Genomic DNA, 18,912 nt, shown 5'->3' with positions numbered 1-18,912 from the left:
TGAGCCTTCCCCATTGCGTGCAAATGTCGCACAGTGGTGGAATGATCACAGTTCATTACATCTACATCTACGTCCATACTCCGCAAGCCACCTGACGGTGTGTGGCGGAGGGTACCTTCAGTACCTCTATCGGTTCTCCCTTCTATTCCAGTCTCGTATTGTTCGTGGAAAGAAGGATTGTCGGTATGCTTCTGTGTGGGCTCTAATCTCTCTGATTTTATCCTCATGGTCTCTTCGCGAGATATACGTAGGAGGGAGCAATATACTGCTTGACTCTTCGGTGAAGGTATGTTCTCGAAACTTCAATAAAAGCCCGTACCGAGCTACTGAGCGTCTCTCCTGCAGAGTCTTCCACTGGAGTTTATCTATCATCTCCGTAACGCTTTCGCGATTACTAAATGATCCTGTAACGAAGCGCGCTGCTCTCCGTTGGATCTTCTCTATCTCTTCTATCAATCCTATCTGGTACGGATCCCACACTGCTGAGCAGTATTCAAGCAGTGGGCGAACAAGCGTACTGTAACCTACTTCCTTTGTTTTCGGATTGCATTTCCTTAGGATTCTTCCAATGAATCTCAGTCTGGCGTCTGCTTTACCGACGATCAACATTATATGATCATTCCATTTTAAATCACTCCTAATGCGTACTCCCAGATAATTTATGGTATTAACTGCTTCCAGTTGCTGACCTGCTATTTTGTAGCTAAATGATAAAGGATCTATCTTTCTGTATATTCGCAGCACATTACACTTGTCTACATTGAGATTCAATTGCCATTCCCTGCACCATGCGTCAATTCGCTGACATGGATCACTGACATGGATCATTGTGGATTAATGCATTTAAACTATATTCATCAAACCCCTAAGGCCAGTAATGTCAAAACGATCCTCCTTAAAAAGAGAGAACCATTTTCTTGACGTGCTCTGTCCAACTGCGCTATCCCGCTTCACGCGGCAAATGTTTTCTGGCTGCCTCCGCTGCCGTCACCCCTCTATTGAACTGAAAAAGAAGAATATGTAGGAAATGTTCCGATTGCTCCGCTTGGCACTCCATTTCCTAACGTCCAGAGCTCCACTCACTATCTCAAAATAACAAAATGACATTATGTAAACTCAAATAGAAACGCTAAAGTACAAATAACAATGACGATCGATAAATTAACCCATGGCAATCGGAATACCAAAATGCAAAACAAAAACGCTACGATCTTATGCATCAACCTAGTTAGTTTCACAGCGACATTACTGCCAACGAAGCGGAATATAACAAAAATAAAGAGAAGAATATTGAATAACATTTTCTAAAACACAAAGGATACTAGGAAAGTTTTGCAATACGACGTAACAATAAGTCGCAGGAGGCTGATTGTTGCTGTGTTATGAGAATACTTAATACTTCCATTGTAGCTACTGTGCCAAGTCCAGCAAAATTAGTCTGAAATGCTTGCCATGGCATCGTGGTCACGAAGTGGGATTCGGACGGTTTTGTGGTACAACTTGGCGAGTGCTTTGAAAAAATAACTCTAGCAGTCGGTGATGTGTGTCCACATCGTACAGCTATATTCTGGGTGCCGCATAGACTGACGGAAGAGCAAATGACACGGCGTGTGAGTTGGTGCCGGGTGATGTTAAGTAGTTTTCTAAGGGACAATCTCAGTATGTGAATAACATCGAGACAAGTGACGAGACTTGGCTGTACTTTTATGACGTGCCGACTAAGACTCAAAACAAGGTTTGGGTGTTTGAAGATGACGACACACCCACAGCTGTCAAAAAACCCGATCAGTAAAGAAGAAAATGATTGCTTTTTTTTCATATCGAGTGGAATTGTGGAGCGTGTTGTTTTGGACACACAGAAGATAGTCACAGCTAATTGGTACAATGAGCAGTGCCTGTCCAAAGTCATCCGGTCTTTGAAGATCTTGCGACTGTAGCCAAGAATGTACCCTTGGTTCCTCCATCACGACAACGCTCCAACTCACCGCCAAAAAATGCACCGAATAATTGCTGGGCACATGAAGGAGACTTCTTGAGCATCCTCCTTACAGTCCAGACTTGGATCTTTGTGATTTTGCACTATTCCTGCAAGTGAAATTGAAGCTGAAAGGAGAGGAGTTTTCAGTTGATGAGGACCTTCTGAGAGATGGGGACAACTAGTGTGCCTTACTCCCTACAGAAACTTAGGAGATCTGATTTAGGGATTGGTTTCGGAGGATGGTAAATTCAATGTGGCGAACATTATTTCGTAAAAATTAAATAAATAAAGCTCTACTGCAAAACTTTCCTAGTACCCTTTGTAGTTCCACTAAGGAAGTTCGTTCTACGGTTCCAGTTTCTCAACTGCCGCAGGAATGCCGAAATAATGAGGCGCTCTGAGGTAAGTGATGGGACAATAGATAAACAAATAAAAACAGTCATCAAATAAAGGAAATTGGACCTGACATATGGGAAAGAACTTGCTCTAGGGAGCTAAGATAGAGAGAGGGACTAACGTTTATCGAAGAGATTGGGAAACGCGTAAATCATTGAAACGGGCAAATCATTACAGTTTAAAAAAAAATAATAAAAAAAAGGGTCGTCGGGGAACAGTGATTCTATATTGGTGACGTCTATCGGTTGTAGATGTGTGGAACACATTGTTTACGTGCACATCACAACCTACTTGAAGAACGAAATGTCCTTTGTGGCACGCAGCATAGATGACACTGATTCAGCTAACAGCAGTTTTGTGAAAATCAACTCATTCTGTTCGTCTGTGGGATGGCATCAAGCTGTTTGCCGCCATTTACTACTTCCCAGAAAACGACCGAATGAATGAATGAATGACTGACTTTGGTTCGTTAAAGTTAATTGGTGGAAAGGCCTGGATGTAAAATAACTTCATGAAGTCGCTTGGAGCTCGCAAATTCGGATGGATGTCGGACTGTTGCCCTTCGGGGTAGGGATGTTTGATCAAGACCTATATGGACAGAGGATTGATGTTGGGATGTTAAAAATTGATATTAAAAAGGCTGATTGTTAGCACTCTTATTAGCCACCTCAAGCGAATGTTTTTCTGAACATGTCCAGTGCAACTCGAATGGGGCCATGGCATGATGGCGGAAGGGGCGGTGGAGTAATAGTTTTGAACGAATTGAGGAGGTAGGAACGTTGGCCATTGTTGTAGCTAAGCGTGGACTAAAGTCTTTCTTTCTTTCTTCATTCAGTTAATGCTTTCCCCCTGTAACCATTGCACACTATGACTTTGGTCATCGGCGGGAATTCGCGATATCGTCCTATTGACTTGCAACGAAATAATGTTATATAAGTCATTTTCAATATATTTGCTATCAGCATAGGATTATTGAAAAATGTCAAGTCCTAGCAAAATGGTGACGTGTTGAAACGAATGTCATTTTCATCGCCCACAAAATTGAGACTTTAGCCTGTACCGAAAACAGACTTTTTAAAATATCGCAAAACGGCTACATTAGCCGATTTAGAATTCAATTTAGAATGCAGGCATCAGCTTCCGGCCACAATCATAGGAAACAGTTCTGAAGTTATGTTTCCCGCCAATTTGAAAAATACGGTTACGGGAAAAACGCGTTTAAAGTTTTCGGTTGCCTTCTTTGTTGCTAAGTTAAACATACCTGTAATCCCGCGGGCCTCTTTGGAAGCTTCTGTCTTCCGCTGCTCTGGTCGCTCAACACACTTTTCGTCCGCTTTGGTACAAAAGTTGTAACAATCTGGTGCGATCTAAATTTCGATCTCGTTCGTAAGTTCCATAATGTCTATTCGGCGTTTGTTGAAACATGTCGACTATTTTGTTCCCGCTGTGAGTGGTTTTCGGGGACATTATTTCACAAATCGCCTTGTATCTTGATCACGGAATTTCAGGCGAACTGCGGAGGACATGCCAGAGAACATGTTGAAAAAAACCTTTTCTTGAAATTTTCGAGGCGGACTACCCTCTCCTTACAACCGCTACCAAAGCGTCACTATAAGGAACTGTAGGCCAGCTACTCCATCTTTGACTGGCTCGATGTGACTAAAATAAGACGACGTAAATCTCAACTGTAAGATGGATGTGGAAATATACGCTAGTTGCTACGTGCTGCATATTTTTTAAACAACCGTACGCTTTAGTATTTTCGTGCCAGAAAGAGAGATAAGACACCAGCCGATTAATTCCCAAAAAAGAAAATTCAGTACATCTGCGCGTGTTTAACGCGCCGTTCTTCCTGCGAGTTGTCTCGCCACACTTACATTTAATTTATACGAGTTGACAAAGCCAGCCAGCTTTGCCCGGTTATTCATTTTGCCAATTTTCTGTTAAATACGAAAACAAAAAATGAACTGTTTGTACTGTAATAACTAAAAAGATAGTTACTGTAGCTTGGGCGCAGTTGCTTCGTGTGTCTACAATGCGATTTCCTAAACGTCTGTTTTGCAACGCCTCTTCATAGCTTTATAGACTGTTGCTGTTTCGCCTGTAGCCGTATCCGCTTCGCAGATGAAAGCTGTCAAAAGCGATGCAGGTGTCAGGGATTTCCTTAAGTTATCTGTATTGAAGGAGTGTCTTAGCAGTAAAGAATAACTGTATTAAAACTTTATGCAAGGTACGGCATTTTTCACACATCTCAGTGGTTACGTCATATCTCTTGAACGACGTGTCGTACAGTAATATATTCGTGTAGGTACATTCAGCGGAATATGTGGATACACTGCAAAATGTATTACGAATAGAGTTAGTTGCAAAGGAGTAATAAATTTAAACGTCGTGCACAATCCGACATTTTTTGTTTATGACGTCATCTCTCCTGAACTATGATAGGTAGGTGGTTCTTATCAAGAGATATTTGCCCACGTTTGGCCGAAATCGGCCCATTAGTTTAGGAGGTGATGTGGAACACGCGCGCGTACACACTTCCTGTAATATGGTATGATAGATTACATGCCAAGCGCTGCACAAAATTCGAGTACGAGGCATTACTTTCCGGTCCACCGCGTATCCCATCCAAAACTGCATCGCTAAGTAACCAGTCAAACAATGTTCGCAGAGTATTACCTGCATCCTACCTTACGATGAGAGGCACAGTACCTCCCGCAGCGTCTGCCACTGAAAATGCATAAGCATTTCACAGCAAAACGTAAGTTCCGAGTAACAGAATTGAGCCCATTATGAATGTCGGTTATTTTCGAGCACAACATCTGTTTTCAATCCTATAACACTTATTATGTTAGTACACTTTTCTAGGCATCCTCAATGTTGGTTTCATTTCAGCCATTCTTTCTGGGAATTTCAGTGTAGATGAGTATTCGTGTGCACGACCGCTATCAGTTTTTGGTGATATGTTAAGATTTGTTTATGTTTTGTTGTTGCAGGCCCTCGTAAGGACTTGCTCCCCGAGCGGGAGCCACCTGGCGGGAGCCTTTCGACCTGTTTGTTTGGAAGAGGTGAGTTCCGCAAGAAACGACATTTATCTCCCGGCGGAAACCCGATTGACATTTACTATTCAGCTCTATTTCTTTTAGACACAATGACAGTAATTTCATTCAACTCTGGCTAGCGTTAGACGGTAAGACGACTGTCGTGTATTCTCTGTGCGCCACTTAAGATGTATAGCTTCTGAAGATGGTCAGTGCATGGCCGAAACCGACCACGATTAAATGCGTGTTTCTGTGATCCGGCCACGATTAAATGCGTGTTTCTGTGATCGCGTCTGAAAGAACTGCCCGGAGGTGAGACTCTGAATCCTGTACTGTACAGAATTCTGGTTTTACTGCCACGGTTTGGTAAGGAATTCTACTTATCTTTGCATACAGACTGCTACTTTTCATAAAGTTTAATTCTTGTGACAGAAGCGGGGATTAAAGAGCAAGATTGAGCTCGTTTTGCTGCCGTGCACACCTGAAAAGCAGATTGTATAGTCTGTCATTTATTGACAAAAGGACAAATCGAGTGTAGAACTGGCAGGGAAATCCAGAGCGTTCATGGATAAAGAACGACTATATGGAGACATCCAGGAGAGGCGCAAATTGTTTGGAAAAAGGCACTGTGAATTTGGTGCAGGTGATTTGACACTTGCCGGTCGACCAGCAACGGTCATAAAACCGTCGAAAGTTACACTAAGAGAACAGTTTGGAGCAAATGTATATGCTCAATTTTGTCTGTGTTACCCACTGAACGTGTTTATAGGCCACGGGTTTCACTCCAGACGGAGTAGTGCTGAGATGGGTATCCTTTTGAAGTCAAAGGAACAATTATATTGAAACGCACACGAGTAGAGAAATGTCAGTCGAAATAGGATTTGTGATTGATTTAGGTCTATTTCATATTACTCAAATTTCTTTTCTTTTGGGGAGTGGGGATACTAATTGGTTGCCAGGTTACAGTTATGCCTGGCTCTAGTTTAACTGTCATACACACACGTATTATAATTATATTGTTAATGTTTCTCTATTGCACCAAGTAAGTTTTCTTGCATTAGGCTGTATTTTTATTTGGAACACACACTATTTCATCCCATTCGGCATTATGAAGTAACCTTGTGTTATTCTTTACCACCAGGATACTTGATAATGCCCAAAAGTGTGAAATTAGCTCACTGCGCATGAAACGATGTGTTCGTTGAAAACAAAAATACTGCGTGGTGCAGGAAACAGGTTTAGTATGAAAAATTTAATGCAGCTGTGGAACCTTGCTCCAAAAAGGCAGCTAATATTATTGTGTGATGGATGTTTTTAGCTGAAGACATTGTAAAATATTGCGTGTTGTTGGGCACTAAGATAGGCAACGATAACTTTGACAATCATCTGGATAGACGTTTACAATTTTTTAACTCCAGCACTACCCCGAGAAGTTGTTTGTGCGCGCTTTTCTTTAAATGTGGTTAGTCAAGAAGTGTGACGGTGCAGTTCGTTTCGTGAAGCATAATGTAACTGTCACGAGATTTGGTGCTGGTTTTATTTTTAAGACTGTTAAGGTGGGTGCCATCTCTTCCAATCTGACGATACCCTCTACGTATGGGATACACTTCACTACTTCGTTTTCACATAACCCCTGTGTCCCGACATTCCCTCCCCGGTATATGTTTGAACATAACATATCTGAGAGGACCATATCTGGCGAAGTATTACACTGTGCAAATATAAGCCAACTACTCTTGTTCAGTGTGAATCGCTGTGTTCGTGAACAAATGCAGGATGTTATTAGGTGACCGGTCAAATTAATGTCGCACAATAGTGGTAAAAACAATGAGGAGGAAATGCTGGACGGGCCCTATGCCGGCCATGTTGCACGCGCTCGCCACGGTCCGTGGGTTGCTGACAGTGGAACGCCGATCCGTGTCTCCGCCCCCGTCTTACGGCCAACGACCTCTGCGGAGGGGGCGAGCTAAAGCAGCCGCCACTGTGGTTGGGTCGGAGCGGTCTCGTTTCATCAACCAGTGAGCCCAGCAAGTCAAGCAAGGCACGTATATGAACACCACAATCGGTCGACAGTATTTCGTGGAGCGGCGAATGCAAAGGACACCAGGACACTTCCAGCACTTGCGTTTCCTTTGATGTCGTATTTTGTAGAAAGGAGACAGGAAGAAGAGGGTTTACCGTTACGTCGACTGTGAGGTTATTAGACACGGAGGAAATCGGCAATGTACTCTTATAAATTTCTTCGTTCACTCCAGTCGATTTAGGGAAAGCTCGTAAAACCTAAATCTTGATGATCTGACTGAAATTTGGACCTCGTTCCTCCTAAATACGAGCCCGTCAACCAGTGCAAGATCTCGAGCGGTCATTTTCGTAGAGAAAAGCCCTAATTTCAGTTGTGCATACTGACTAAGGCACCGTATATTTTTTCTATGCCTGAGCCATTATTCTTTATTTTTCCAGCGATGAAAACTTTTAGTAAACCATTTGCGCACTTGAAAGTCGATTTGAACAAACAATAAATGAGGTGTCCTCGTTTTGGAGGTGGTGTCTATTTCTTGCCTCTGGACTGTGAACAAACTTAATGTTCTATGGGAATGTAGAATTCAACGTGGAATCCAGCAGTTACGCGCCCTGAGGATGATCAATGCAAAGTCGGTCGAAACGTTGGCATTTTAGTTGTCTCAATGTTTCATATTGACACCGGAAAATATCCAGAATGAGTTTATTCAGATTGATACTGGCCGTGGAAGACTAAGAACTTAAACTTGATATTTTTCACATACACAAAGCACTGGCAGAGGAGAATGTATTGATATGTAATATTACTTTCTAGGACCGAATGAGAATAGCACCTAGAACGTTCGTAATATTCAGAAGTCATTCTTATTTCGTATGACGTAAACAAAACCTGTTGATTGTACCGTAAACGACATAGCAGTTAAGATTGTGAAAAACTGGTTTCTAGGGAACAGAATTTACTTCTAACTCCAGCAGAAATCAGTATATACAGTTTCTTGAACACAGTTGATTTCAGTTCGTTCGGTTGGTTTTTTTATTTTATTTTTTTTAATCATCAGTGAAGTGAGGTATTTGAAATATTAACATTGAAACCATAGTGTGCGACTAACTAGGAACTCAAAGTAACTAACCAGAACATTGATCATGGAGAGTGACAGTTGAAATTACTCAGGGTAATATAGTTACCCTGACACGTCCCGTGGAGAATCATGTCTGGGACAACGTAGAGTGCAGCACAAATACTCAGGAATGAGATGCAAGTAATCTGCATTGCCGTTCCTAGTGGAAGTGGTTTGCCACTGCATTCTTACGATCTGTTATAAAGGTCAAGTTCGTAACTGTGTATATGTGACGAGCGCGTGTACCGTGTAGTGCGAGCGCGTGTACCGTGTAGTGTTAGGGTTGTGCTGTTATGGGTGAAGGAAAGCGATAAGGTGAAACCCGGTTTCCGGACGTAGCCTACTCCTCTCGAAAAGCAGAAAAGGGGCCGCCGAGTTTAACGTCCCCATCCGACGGACAGATCGCCATCAACAGTGTCGCGTGCCCTCGCTTGGCGAGACACTGCGAAGAGATGTGGAATTCAATGCGGGGCACTGACGGAAAGACGGGTCATCAGGAACTTGACGCCACCACCTCACCTTCCGTTGTTGGACAGATAATGGCAGCGAAAATTTTCCACCACAAGGATTCTAAACGGCGTGCCTCAGAGTCGACTGCCACCGCATAGGCGTGCGTTAGCGATCTCGTCCACGGAAGCGGATCAGAATCGCTACAGCAAGAGAAAAGTGGGTAGGAACATGAATGAGGCAGCTGAGTGAGTGCGAAGTGCGGCGTTGCTAACACACTGAGGCACCAGGTTTCTTCTTTGTTTCGGGAGAAGAGGTCACTACATACGAAAAAGAGAGGGAAGCTGGGTTTTAACGTCCTGCCACCAGAGACGGGATTGACTGTGTATCTGGTACTCTTCTCAGCAACATGATCTACCAGAATCTACACTGAGGTGACAAAAAGGCATGGGATGGCGATAAGCACACAGAGATGTCGGTAGTATCGCCTACACAAGACATAAGAAGGGCAGTCGTAGACTGAGCAGTCATTTGTACTCAGTTGATTCATGTGAAAAGGTTTGCAACGTGATTACGACCGCACGGTGGGGATTAACAGACTTTGAACGCGGAATGGTAGTTGGAGCGAGACGCTTAGGACATTCCATTTCGTAACTCATTAGGGAATTCAGTATTCCCGATATCCAGTGTCAGGAGTGTGCCGAGAATACTAAAACTCATGCATTACCTCTCACCACGACAACGTAGTGGCGGCACACGGCCTTCACTGAACAACCGAGAATAGCGGCGTTTGCGTAGAGCTGTCAGTGCTGGCAAACAGGCAACACTGCGTTAATGGCTATGGCAGCAGAAGACAAGCGAGTGCCTTTGCTGACAGCACGACATCGCCTGCACCGCCTCTCCTGGGCTCCTGACCATATCGGTTGGACGCCAGACGATTGGAAAACTGTGGCCTGGTCAGATGAGTCCAGATTTTAGTGGGTAAGAACTGATGGCAGGATTGGAGAGGGCCGCCTAGATCGCCCGACAGAATCCCAACGAAAATTTATGGTACATAGTCGAGAGTTCAGTTCATGCACAACATCCTTCACCGGCAACACTTTCGCAATTGCTTTATACTATAGTACATACTATAGAGGCAACACGACTCATTATTTGTGCAAGCGTCTTTCAACGATTAGTTGAGTCCATACCATGTCGAGCTGCTGCACTACGCCGAGCAAAAGGTCTGAGACGATCCTAGAAGGTATCCTATGACTTTTGTCACCTCAGTGTGTACTGTCGGGAACATATGGCACGATACGCTGGTTAGCTAGTCACGCGACAAAGGTCTTACCAGTATTTACTGGTTTACAGCTGGGTGGTCCACGACTGACTAAAGCCAGAAAGATCGCTTCCTCCGCTCACGGCCAACTTGTAACGTCAATTCGCCATACCGATTAATAATTAGTGACGCGATGCAAAACGGGTAGGAGATAGGTGACAGAAAGAGTCCTGCAACGCCTTTTAGAATGACGTGTCTGCAGCTGCGTGCAGAGAAATAACAGGCGTGCGTGATCTAGTGATTCCAGAGACCTGCTGGTTCAGTTCATTCGTTGTCGATCCGCCCTGCTTTGACCTGTTAAAACCTATCTGCCCTCAACTGGTCTGTATTCGTTCTGACGAGGCGCTGCAGCTAGGGTAGCATCCTATTCTCGTGGAGAAGCTTGTACACCATTAAATAAGTAACGCACGAAGCTATTAAGAACACACTATATTGTCGAGTCCCTACGTTTTCCTATTAGATTGGACTTCATTAGCAGTAATATAAATACGAAGACACCAGAACTCACGAAGCATATGCCGTAGCCGCCAGTTACTAGTAATACTATTCTCCCTTGAAAAAAGTGTAGCGATCACAGTTCGATATCAGTGTTACTGCTGCCACACGGGATTTCATATACAGGATGTTACAAAAAGGTACGGCCAAACTTTCAGGAAACATTCCTCACACACAAAGAAAGAAAATATGTTATGTGGACATGTGTCCGGAAACGCTTACTTTCCATGTTAGAGCTCATTTTATTACTTCTCTTCAAATCACATTAATCATGGAATGGAAACACACAACAACAGAACGTACCAGCGTGACTTCAAAAACTTTGTTACAGGAAATGTTCAAAATGTCCTCCGTTAGCGAGGATACATGCATCCACCCTCCGTCGCATGGAATCCTGATGCGCTGATGCAGCCCTGGAGAATGGGCGTATTGTATCACAGCCGTCCACAGTACGAGCACGAAGAGAGTCTACATTTGGTACCGGGGTTGCGTAGACAAGAGCTTTCAAATGCCCCCATAAATGAAAGTCAGGAGGGTTGAGGTCAGGAGAGCGTGGAGGCCATGGAATTGGTCCGCCTCTACCAATCCATCGGTCACCGAATCTTTTGTTGAGAAGCGTACGAACACTTCGACTGAAATGTGCAGGAGCTCCATCGTGCATGAACCACATGTTGTGTCGTACTTGTAAAGGCACATGTTCTAGCAGCGGTGAATCCAGGAAGTACAGTACATACTGACGAAACTAAAATGAGCTCGAACATGGAAATAAAGCGTTTCCGGACACATGTCCACATAACATCTTTTCTTTATTTGTGTGTGAGGAATGTTTCCTGAAAGTTTGGCCTTACCTTTTTGTAACACCCTGTATATAAAATTACAGGATAGTTCTGAAACTTCTTGGCACCGAAACACGCACTATTCTCAAAGACGATAAAAATTGACGCCCACGATCGCGAGCGGAAGTTCATTTGCGATTATTTGACACAACACAGTTGCGATTATTTAGCACAACAATGAGAAAGTACACAGAAAGATGAAAGGCATTGTCCTACTTAAGAGCATCAATGTGAGAGATGACATGATAGGGCGACAGTAGCTTTGTTCATCTGAGCGAACTAAATGTAAATCTTTAGTTGCTGTCACAGTCAAAAATGTAACTCTGAAACACCAGTTAGTCCCTTCCTAGTTCTCACGCAGTAGTTAAATATTTCAAGTTTGCGTACATCATACGAACTACCAAGAAGATATCCGTCCTCGGTCAGCACCCGTCGTGTTATGCCTCGAGAAAGGGACTCCAACTGTGACGCCAGACACATCGATTATCCGACAATAACCAATTTTGATTTTATGGCGCCCCACACGTGTTTCACCCACGTAAATCATTCAGAAACTTCCCTGGAATAATTTTGCGGCCGCACTGTGTACTTTAAAACAATTTTCTTTTTTGACAGACTAAGTTTGCTTCTCCCATCCATCAAGGCCACGGATGAGTCCAAGCACTGTCGCTGAGGGGCGACTTCCCACATGAAGCTGCGTCATAGTTTAATTTTTCACCGAAGTGTTGTTGCGCCAAGCTTGGAGAAAATTCCCGACACCCTCGATTCCGCCCCACGTGCAGGCCTCGCGTCTTCGGCGGCCTTCCAGCCTCAAGATGCGACGGCCGAGCCCTGTTTCCGATGCCCTCCGTGAATCCTGACGCGCTACTCAATTAAAATTCGAATAACTCACGATCCACGTAATGGATTTTGATGCGGTCTGCACCACTCAGTTGCAAATTAAACAAAGACCATATTTAAGATACGTTCTGACATAAATTATTCTCTTTCGCTACTTGTTAGATTGCATACTTGTTCTTTTTTAATTGAGGGTTCTTAGTGAAATAATATAGCACAGCCACTTCTGAAATTGAGGTAGGCGACACAAATCAACGCAACTAAAAAGAAAAAAAGACGCAGAATGTCCTAAATAGTTATTTCGAAGGTCGTCTCTGTGCATAAGGTAGGTAAATCAGGATAACAAAAAAAAAACTTCAAAAATATTGAGCGAAAGAGAATAATTGCAAAGTACACATGGTATGGAATTGTTTTGTTCTACGATGCACTGATAAGAATTGATTCTCAGAATTTTATAAATATATTGTTACATCATTTTACCCACGTCGGTTTGAGAACACTGTGACTGTTTTCGTAAATGTAACTGAAGATAAAATTACAACTAGCCACACTTATTGACGAAACATTTATTTCGCGACTCTCCTTGAATCGTCAGATGCCAATGAAGATTTTTTTGTACAAATTTCACCTTCTTTAGGATCAAAATTACGCGAAATTTTTACAAGAAATCCCCATTGCCATCAAATGATGATCTCACATCCAAAATTAGTTTGGCAAAACAAATCATTCATCAGATAAATGTAGCTGCTTGCAGTTTTTTCTTTAGTAGTATTTACAGTATTATATCTTCATCCAATCCATAATATTCCTTGAAATTAATAAGAATTGTAGTTATAAATTACATATTAATGACACTTCGAAAATTTTAGAAATAATCCTGGTCTGAACGCAAAAAATTTATTAAATCAAAATATGCTATAAACCGCCCGTATCGTGTTTATTAATCACTGTTAACCACTGATAGTTACTTATTATAACCACAGTATGTGCCTGTCTTTACACCTTATCAATTACATAATAAGTTTGGCAACCCTCTTAGTGCCATGTGCTCACACAGTGTTTCATCTTTTCTTACACCATTAAACTCTTGATGTACTCATCGAAGTGTTCTACACGCAGCACAAACTTTTGAACAGACTTACACATAGCGAAGGGAGATTGCCAAAGTGTGAGAAGGGAGCTATCCTTCCTATCTAGGCAGCTGAAATACTCGTTAGGATCTACCAGTCACTATTGAATTTTTATTCTGTGCGCTTGAAATAAGCAGCGGCAAAATAATTTGATCAACACAGTATGTATCAATGATACAGCCCACAATTTTCCGTATCACTTGTTGCTTCGGCTGTCAAGCTCCTGAATCAGCTGTCGCAGCCCTGCATATAATACAGTTAGCATGACTTTGTGAATCTGTCACAAGTGTGGTGGTGTTGCGACCTTTTAGAGCAGACACTGGCTAAGCTGCTTCATGTCGGCAAGCGCCTGAGCCGCGCCTCCAAGGCCAACTGCAGAGTCCTGCCCTGTGAGTTTTTACCGTTATCTTCTGCAATGTCGCTACGCAACGGTTTGCTGTCTGCGTACTGGAAGTCGTATGTTAGGATTGTTCTCCTACTGTATGTACGTGCTTTGCATAGCTTCTTGCTAACTTTTCTCGGCTTCATTTTCCAGTGTGAAGTTTTCACCTCACAAATTCATACTTACGATCCCTTCGCTTTCGTTAAGGTATTGGTTTGTGGTTTGTCTGATCACACTTTGGAAAACACACATCCAGTACAGATTTGCAGTTACAGCGGGTCCAGAAGTGAATCCCTCAGAAACATGTTTATCGCCTCGATAGAAGTTCGTGCTTTCCCTTCGCTGAGACTCCGCTGAAATTTCTTGGAAAACAATGACAGTAAGTCTGGGAAATGGAGAAAAACTCCAGGGAAGCAGCATTACAGTTTCAGATTAATCAGTATCTTTATCCAAGACGTTGACTATGCAGATTTTCCCGGCGTATTAACAGATCAGATTCTTGTCAGGTCTTCAGCCGAATCAAGCTGTCATCCGCACACAATATTTTCGCGGTCCAGCTGGCCGCCATCATTTCTCTTGTGAGAAAAGCTAAGCCGCTCTTGCCGATAACTGCTTCAAACCGTGAACGACGGTACCTTTATATGCAGTGAAATTGCGGAGGTGCATGCGCCAAGGCAAAATGGGCAAGCGCTCAGTCGTTGCTGCTGCCCCATGGCGCTAGAAGAGTTGCAGCGCCTCTATTGGTAAACACTGTTGAAAAAACGATAGTACTCATAGCTTGCCGATTCAAATGTCGTTGTTTCTTCATATCTGATAAGACAGGATTCCAAGTTCCACGTAGCGGGTATCCATTATCACGGTTAATATTATTATCTCTTAGTCTTATTTTGATAGATTCTTTTAAAACACAATCCCAGTAACGCGAGGAGTTTGCAACCACGTGTCTCATTGTGTAGCATCCTCTGTCCCTCTCTAAGACAGTGCTCAACCACCACAGATTTGGCACATTGTAAAAATCGCGTATGGCAATGATGTCAAACACGTCATTGACGGTACAAACTATTCGTTTGGCCAATGTATATTTTACCGCACTGTCGAAATCAAGACCAACAGATGTTATTATTAACCGAATAATGGATACCCGTCAAGTAAAACTTGGAATCCTGTCCTATCAGATATGAAGAAACAACGGCATCTGAATCTGCCGGCTATAAATAATAATCTTTAACGCTATATCGTTTTACCTACAGTTTTCACCAGTGGAGGCGCTGCAACTCTTCTTCTGCGTGGGAGCAGCGGCAACGATTAAGCGCTTGCGCATTTTACTTTCGCGCATGCGCCTTCGTATTTTCGCTGTATATAAAGGTACCGTCGCTCACGCTTTGAATCAGTTACCGCCAAGAGCGACTTAGCTTTTCTCACTTGAAGATGGCGGCTAGGTGGACCGCGGAAATATTGTGTGCAGATGATAGTTTGATCCGTCTGAAGACCCGACAATAATTTGATCTGTCCAAGACGTTGTTAGTGACACTAATAGAGAGTTAATCGTATGATCACAAAGGGCATGGTTTTCAAGTAAACCAGTGTCTGAACGATTCTGTCACCAAAATAAGCCAACTAGCTGATCTGGACGAGTGGTTAGTGCACTGGACACGCATTGAGGAGCTTCAGTCTTCACTCACTCACCAATCCTGAATTAAGGTTCCCCTAATTTCCCTAAATTGCACGAGGCAAAATTTTCTGTGGAAATTATGTGGCCGATTTCCTTCCTCGTCCACGGACGGCAAATTTTCGCTTGTATCCCGTCTTCTGTTATCGAACAGTCTGTGCATTTGCTATCATATTTTGGAGGGAGACAGAACTTAGACTACAAATAAGTTAATGGAACTTACCCTTGAACTACTATGTCTAATAACAAACATAGAAGTACATATCGACAGATTGGATTCTGCTATCGAAACTATAGGATTATTGCATGTAAAGCCACATGCATCACTAACCATCTGAGCTAGCATACTTTGTCGATATTCTAGTTAGATAAAGCAAATTTTGTTTCAGTGCGACAGCTCGAGTACCTAAGCGACATTAAGTGTGTGTCATGATACTGTTTCAACCATGCATTGAAGTCTCCACTGTCTTGCACAGTGCATGTCATCGTTTCTTAAGCTACTCCTCCACACATACCTTTCTATTGCACAGTGCAGAGTAACTTTTGGGATGGCCGTAGTAGGTATAAGGCTCCCATGGGTAAATGAACGTCGTTTTTATTCAACTACTAGATACCTACTGATTACCTGGTTCAGTGAAGTTTATTCATAGTTGCGTTTTTCTCCATTATACACAACTACTTCGCCACTTATCCTGTATTGATAAGCTTATTCTCGAGTAGTAGTTCGTTCGTGCTAATCGGAGTAGATATCTGCAGGTTTTCTAAAAAGTTAAACGGCATAGTAAGGAAACTGACCTTCCCATCAGGTATTAGCCTTCTGTAGAGCGCTTATACGGTGCCCTTTACTTAGACGTGATACTGCGATCGATATGTGAACAGTAATTTACAGGCCGATGACACAATACTACTTACTCCTTGGAATGTGTGGGTACGTAGGTTTCGCAACACAAATTTGCGACATCTTTTATACAATACAATATCTTATACCTAGTTAACATTCGTGTAGTAGTATCGTTGCAGTAGTATTGCAATAAGTAGTGCCTTCGTTTAATAAGTGGTTCGTTTTGTATACTAGGTCTGCAAGGCTATGAATCACAACGCAACTCCGGAAGTGAGAGCGGCCTGTGGATACGTACAGGCCGGCAATCGTCTGCTGGGCGAGCAACATGTGTGAAGAGTAATTTATTGTCAACACATTCAAGCAAATTCACCGTCATGCCTAAACTACAGCGATAAGAGAAAAGTTTAAAAAAATTAGAAAAGTCACGCTGAAACAGACGCGTATTGTGCTACCGTGAAAACAATAGAAACGAAAGGCTTCTTACTTTTGATAACACAGAAAGTTTTGTATATTTTGTGGCGTTTATTTATTAAATTATTAACTTATTGTAACTTTTGAGCAGTTTATTTATTAAATAAATATAGTACATTATCTGTATCTGTTATTTGTTACAGTTATGCGACTGATCAGTAATAATTTGGAAAGAACATGTGAAGTTGGACATAATTTCTGAAATTTTATTATACTTTTTGTATTAATGTAGATGAAATCGCATCAGAGACTGCGACCACTAGGCCTCCCAAGAATCGCCACATTTTAAGGCTCCTGTAGGACAATCGTATTTACCGCCCAGGCACCGTGTCGGCTGCCTTTCTTGTCTGCGGAGTGTATAAATGGATAAAGTAAGGAAAGAGGTTATTAGAGAACAGTTGCGACTGAAAAACTATTTGTATTACCATTTTGAAAAGAGTTCCACACCAAAAGATCACTCCAGCATACTTTAGCTGGAATTTCCTAGGAAGAGGGACCTTGCAACAGCTAGGAGAGGCAGATCTTCTAGAAGCTTCAAATTAAAGATGCTAACTGGAATTAAATATACAAACCAAAACTTTGAATGAAAAATTAAAAAAAATGATGCAGCAAAATGGATGCGGTTACATGCTGTGGTGCCAAGTGATGGGATACCTCCTAATACTGTGTCGAACCTCCTCTATTCCGGCCTAGTGCAGCAGCTTGACGTGGCACGGACGCAAAAATTCGTTGAGAGTCCTCTGCAGAAATGTTGATGTTGAGCCATATTGCCTCTATAGTCGTCCGTAATTGCGAAAGTGTTGCCGGTGCAGGATTTTGTGCAGGAACTTGACCTCTCGATTATGTCCCGTAAATGTTCGGTAGGATTCATGCCGGACGACCTGGGTGGCCATATCATTCGCTCGAATCGCCCAGAATGTTTTTCGAACCAATTGCGAACAAGTGTGGCTCGGTGACTTTGCGCTTTATCATCCATAAGTCTACGGATGGTCGCAAAGTAGCCGAACACAACCATTTCCAGTCAATAATCGGTTCAGTTGGGCCAGAGGACCCTTTCCTTTTCTTTCCATTCCATTCCATGTAGACACAGCCCCACTATTGTGGACCTACCACCAGCTTGCAAAGTGACTTGTTGACAACTTGGGTCCATGGCGTCGTGGCGTCAGCGCCACCCTCTAACCCTACCATCAGCTCTTACCAACTGAAATCGGGATCATCTCACTAGGCCACGGTTTTCCACTCATCTAGGGTCCAACCGATATGATCGCGAGTCCAGGACAGGCGTTGCAGGCGACGTCGTGCTGTTGGGTCGGTATTACACTATCAAAATTCTTTGTCCAATATCTCTGTCAAAGAAATTTGATGGTGTAATAGGGAACTTTGTCAAATATTTGATCAAACCTAGGGTCTCGCTGTAGATTTGATCAAAGAAGTCGCTCGTCTTCCGTTCACTGCAGTGTGACATGTTACCACGTGGAGCGCTAGCATTGCAGCAGCGTTCTGTCATTTGTAGTGTTTTTATAAACATTGGCGTTAAATATAATTGGTGTGTACCGACAACTACAAAATTAATAGAAATGTATGTAGCTGACGAGGCGCTTTACAACGTGAGGCACCCTGAATACAAAAATAGATTAAGAAGATTGCAAACCTAACCTAACCTAATCTAACACTCTCCTGCAGCAAGGAATCGGAGTGTTACAGTGAGCGTGTCTTCTGCAGATATAGCAGTTCTTAAGTGAGTATTGTGCTTTGTGATATGAGAATACACTTCACTGAGCACATACAGAAACGCATGCTCATCTATTCTTAAGTAATTGATGTACTACTTGACGTCCTCCACTATAAGCTCACGTAACAAGTTTTGTCGAATGCTTTTATCGTGTCTTCGTAAAACCCACGGCTTCACCCAGGTACGTTTCCTTTTG

The 18,912-nt window shown here is 42.7% G+C and overlaps 1 protein-coding gene across 4 annotated transcripts in view; it reads left to right on the top strand.

Moving 5' to 3' along the window:
* Positions 1–18,912, top strand: part of LOC126162796 (CD109 antigen-like) — a 237,194-nt gene that overhangs the window by 44,267 nt on the left and 174,015 nt on the right. For all 4 annotated transcript variants that reach the window (XM_049919517.1, XM_049919516.1, XM_049919519.1 and 1 more), the window contains exon 2: positions 5,371–5,442. The gene's annotated coding sequence lies outside the window, so the exon portion shown is untranslated. The remainder of the gene's footprint in view (positions 1–5,370; positions 5,443–18,912) is intronic.

This window comes from Schistocerca cancellata, chromosome 2, assembly GCF_023864275.1.
Source record: "Schistocerca cancellata isolate TAMUIC-IGC-003103 chromosome 2, iqSchCanc2.1, whole genome shotgun sequence".
Lineage (NCBI taxonomy): Eukaryota > Metazoa > Arthropoda > Insecta > Orthoptera > Acrididae > Schistocerca > Schistocerca cancellata.
The sequence above is the reverse complement of the archived record's forward strand: the minus strand, read 5'-3'. Positions and strand labels throughout refer to the sequence as shown.